At 33.3% G+C, this 5,462-nt stretch overlaps 1 long non-coding RNA gene across 1 annotated transcript; it reads left to right on the forward strand.

Moving 5' to 3' along the window:
* The first annotated feature begins 2,632 nt into the window (after positions 1-2,632).
* LOC129892362 (uncharacterized) lies at positions 2,633-5,208 on the forward strand. Its single transcript, XR_008767305.1, has 3 exons — positions 2,633-2,834; positions 3,734-3,784; positions 4,873-5,208. It is a non-coding gene; the product is annotated as an uncharacterized LOC129892362 (long non-coding RNA).
* Positions 5,209-5,462: the final 254 nt, after the last annotated feature.

Raw genomic sequence — 5,462 nt, forward strand, 5'->3', positions numbered from 1 at the left:
CCTACCCAAGACCCGACCACAACCCCAAGACCCGATCTGAAACCCGACCAATAACCCCAACACCCAATTCGAGACCCGACCCCGACCCTCGACTCGAGACCCAATCTCGACCCCAACCCCAGACCCGATTCCCGACACTCGAATCAAGACTCGACCCCGACCTCAACATTCGATTCGAGACCCGACCCTTACCACGAGACATGAGACCCGACCCCGACACCCAACTTGAGATCCAACCCCGACACCTAACTCGAGACCCGACCCCAACCCCGATTCAAGACTAAATCCCAACACTCGACCCCGACCTCGACACTCGATTCGATACCCGATCCTGACATTCAAGACCCGACCCTGACCTCGACCTAATACCCTACCCGAATTCAATTTGGAACTTGGGAGTTGGGTTTTGAATCGAGGTCGAGAGTCGGATCTCAAATTGAGAATTTGGAATTGAATCTAAGATTAGCTTTGGAAATCGATATCCGAGACTTAAATTAGGATGAAAAATTAGGTGTAAGTTTCAAAATAATTTTGGAAAAAGTTTTTCTTACTTTTTAAGAGAAGTCATTTTCCTTGAATTTGAAAAAAATAAGTTGATTTGAAAAATAGTTTTCAAAATATTTAAGCCAACCAAAATGAAAAAATTGAAAAACATTTTCTTGAAAACATTTTCCTTCCTACGAAACGCACCCATAATATAAAATATCATCGGCAAAACTCTAGCTCCAATCCTACTTTGAGTTTCTAATCTATCTTAATATTAATATTTTCAAATGAAATGTGAATTAAATGAACTTTTCTTATTAATTTTGTGTTTATAACAAACGACTAATTAGAGAGCGTCTGGATTGACTTATAAGCTATTTTCAGCTTTTTTAAGTATTTGACTAGCCAACTTAAAGTCATTATGTGCTTAAAATAAGTTTCAATAAATAATTGGATTTGTTTGAATGAATTTATTTTAAGTAGCTTATAAGTTGAAAACAGCTTATAAGTCGAAAAAAAATAAGTAAGACTGTACTTATTTTTTTAAAAAAAACTTATAAATAATTTTCAACTTATAAACTTATTAAAATAAGTTCATCCAAATAAGTTTTAACCATATTAATTTTCTTATTACAAATGATATTACATGGGGACCTCTTTGCCTCCGTTCTACTCTCATGCAAAGACATAACACGTGTTTCACGTAAAGAACTTTTTTACATAAAATTGCTTCTCTTTCTGTCATGCACCACTATGTAACTTTTTAAAGGGTTTATACAGAAAATTATTCTTTCTTAATTCCCATTAATTAATAATTTCTCAGACTTTCACATATCTGTTATATACATTTATTTTTAATCAGGAAAACGTAATATGTGTAGTACTTATGTACAGTACAATAAGGATAACTTTTTTATCCACTAATTGTCCTACTCACAAATCAAAGATACTGTATCTGGCATAAGCCATGCTTTTCTTGGTAAATTATCTGTACTATGTACTATATTGGGTGCTGCACTAGTTCATTGGAAAGAATTAGCACTATGAACGCTTGTTGCTTCATTCATTAATTATTTGTAGATTATTAGAGATAATATCAATGATAAATGATTACAATGTCAAGGGATGTTTCAATATCTCAATATTTCAGAAAAATGACAGTCTTAGTCACTGAATTGGATTGTCAAATATATGTTGTAAAATCATATTCAGTACTTCCTCTCTCACTCTGTCTTGTCATGTTTGTCTGATAGTTTATACCCTGTTTTTTCCCCAATTTTTAATTCTTTTTTTTTATTTTACCCTGTTCATCTCTTCTTCTTCACATATGTTCTTAACAACTTCATCTTTAACCCCACCCCGGATATAAATCTGGCCATACATTCGTCCTTTGTTTATGCGGACTTTCAAGCCTCAGATCCTAGGAATTTTCAGGTTAATCCATAGTTATTGTTAAGAGATAAAGAAGCTAACCATATACTAGGAGTAAAACAATTAAAATTTGCAGTAATTTACATATGAAAACATTAACTAAAATATGAAATCATCATTTAAAGTAAAACAATGTATTTTGGGGGGGAAAGAACTTAGGTATAAACCTAGTAAGACTTACATGAATAAACTGAGAGAGGTTTTCCTTTCGGGAATCCCGAGAAACTTGAACCAGAAAAACTGCACACACGGACAGTCACTGTTATATCCCATATTTTTTTATTATTTTCACAATAGGACATTTTTGGGATAACGGTAACAAGTCAAGGGCAAGGCTATGTTTGATTTTGTTGGATAAAAAATTCTTATGACTAAATTGGGATGTGAAAATATTGGAAAAGTTTAAGGGTAAAATTGGAATTTCACATGTGGAAATACCATAAAAGATTAAGGACAAAATTGGAATTTCACATGTGAAAATATCATAAAAGATTAAGGACAAAATTGGAATTTCACATGTGGAAATACATAAAAGGTTAAGGACAAAATTAGAATTTCACATGTGGAAATACTATAAAAGGCTAAGGGCAAAATTGGAATTTCAACTTGAGAATATTAGAAAAGGTGAGGGGCAAAATTGAAATTTTACATGGGAGTCATCATCCAATTTTTAGAAGATTCAAGAGAATTGGAGAAGATAGAAGTGAGAAAAATTGAGGAAAACAAAAAAGAAGAAGAAAATCGGCTAAGGAAAAAAAATAGGGAGAAAATTAAAATCTTGCTCCAAAAAAATATTTTCTCCTAGTATTCCTACTAATTCAAGGATCCTCTACGACATGATGAAGTTATTTTGGAAGATAGGAGGCTTGTTTGGTTGATTTGAAGCTTTGGTAAAGTGAAGAAGTTGGAAGGAAAAGGTAAGAATTAATCCAATTTCTTTGTGTTATGAAGTTTGTTGATGTTGTAGTATGTAGAGATGTGTAGAATTTATGGAAATATGGAAGTTTGTATGGTGGGTTTTACATATGTATAAATCCATGTATATGAAGATTTTGAAGGCAAGATGAATTAAATTTTTGTGTAGTATTTTAGTAGTAGTTATGGAGTAGTAGTTATGGTAAAAATTTTATGTTGGAATTGGAAGTTGAATGAATTTATTGAAGTTGGAAATATGGGTTAGGTGATGAAATAGAAAAAAAATAAGTTTGTATAATTTGTTAGTTGTTGTTATGATTTTTGGGATATAAATAAAGTTTATATGGTGTAAGTTGGTATTAAACTAGTTTGTAGGAATTATGTAATTTGAGTATGATATTATAAGAATATGGAGGTAAATTATTAAAAGTATGGAGTGTTGTTGTTGGTTGTGAAGTTGAAAGAAGGAAATGAATTTGATTATGAAGTTGGAGGAAGAAAATGAATTATAATATTTTTGTTCTGTTTATGGAATTTTTGAGTGAAATATGAAATTGATAAAAATTGGATAGCTTACTTGGAATATTTTTCACTTATGTTGGAATGAGTTAAAATTAATTATGGATATGAGATATTCATATTTATTTGGAAAATGCAAAGTTTGGTTGAAAGTTGTTGCACTAATTGGAAAATTACACCAATTTATGTTATGGTGTGTTAAATTGATTATCGATGAAATTGGTGTTGTTGTTGGCTTGGTTGTTAATATTGTGGCCGAGTTGTAATCTCGTGGTGTCATATATATAGGGGAGATGCTGCCGAAATTTTTGTAGACAAGTATTGGAAAAATTGAATTCTTAAAGTCTTATGAATAGTAATTGGTAAATGTGATCAATTGTAGATTTTGGAGAAAACGGAAATTGAACTTGGACAACCGTAGAAGGCCAAAAAGGTATGTAAAGTTTTATCTTTTCTTCTCTTGGCATGTCTTAGGTGTAATAGGTTTGGATACGAGCCTCGGGGATGACTCTACTCTTCGGAATCGACACCTAAATTTGACCTTTTTCTATTCAGTAGAATTGAATTAAGTATTTATGAATATTTTTGAAAAATTGTCTAAATCTCTAGAATTTGCACAAATAGGACCCAACTACCTTGAAACTCTTATAAATAACGTTATGATATTTAACGCGCATAATTTAGATACGCCACCTCATTTGACCGAGGTGGGCCCCACTATTCTAAATTTTTCTTTGTTATTCTGTTTGGCTCATGTTAGGTAGAATTTGAAAGAAACTCTTTGCTACTCCTCCAAATATCATATGATTAATTATTCCATTAAGTTCCATATATATTCTGAAATATGGAAACAATTTCAGAAAATTATTTTGACATAGACTATCGGGACATTGAAAAGACTTACACTATTATTATTACTCAAGTATTTTATATATGATTTGTTATCGAAATTATGCTATCGAGTCTGTATAAATATTTTGTATTTTAAATTACATTTAGTCTCTCACTACTCTACTCGTGCATACTGTAACCACTCTTTCACTGAGCCTGGGCCAAGATATGTTATCAAGCGTACTTCTCTGCATTTTTCGCCGTGCCCCGATGTGAGGGGGCAGGTATGACATGTACATGGGTTGTGGTGTATGTTATGCCACGGAGTTATGTTGTGCCATGTACATATATGATATGATATGATTTAATTTGATATGGCCATCTGATATGATATGATCTGTTACGGAGATATTCCCTACTCTGGTGTTATGATGTGCTGTGGCGCCAATGACGGGAGGGCGACCACGTTTTGTTCACCGAGTCCCATGACATGGGGCCGGATATGGCATATGTCTTTGCATATATGATTTGTGATTATGATAAGTATTTTGAAATTTTGAACATTTATTTTGTTTTCTGCACATACTATTCAGATTATGATTTTATTATTTACAGTTCATGCTTTACATATTCGGTACATTTTTCGTACTGACCCCCTTTCTTCGGGGGGGCTGCGTTACATGTTCGCAGGTACCGAAGTTCGATTTGTTGATCCACCTGTTTAGGACATCTGCTGTGTTATTGACAGTGCTCTCTTGTTCGGAGCTTGTATTTTGGTACTGACTTTATCTCTGTATATTTGGATATTTTGGTCAGGGGTACGACGGGACCCTATCCCGTCATATGACTATGCTATCATCTGTAGAGGTCTGTAGATAGAGTTATGTTGTGGGTTTTGTATATATAGTTTGGGTTTTGTGTGTTTTGTGACGGCCTATCAGCCCTCGTGCCTACATCTATTTTTTTGATCTATTTAGCAATTTTTTTCTAATCACTACCTTTGTTTATTCGGTTAAAAGGCTAATTTGGGATAAGGATACGTTTGGGTGCTCAATTTGGGCACCAGTCACGGCCTACGGGGTTGGGTCGTGACAGTCACACTTTTTTTTTATTTCAAGCTTTTGTACAAACTAGAGAAAGGTTTTAGGAAAATAGGATATGTGTACATGAAAGGAAAGGAAAATATGTTGAAGATTTTTTCTCTTTAGGATTTTTCTAAGCTCTACCTCTTCTGTCTAATAACTCACTCTTATATAGACTTAGGAATATGAAATGAAAGG

The sequence above is a fragment of the Solanum dulcamara genome, chromosome 6 (genome assembly GCF_947179165.1).
Source record: "Solanum dulcamara chromosome 6, daSolDulc1.2, whole genome shotgun sequence".
NCBI lineage: Eukaryota > Viridiplantae > Streptophyta > Magnoliopsida > Solanales > Solanaceae > Solanum > Solanum dulcamara.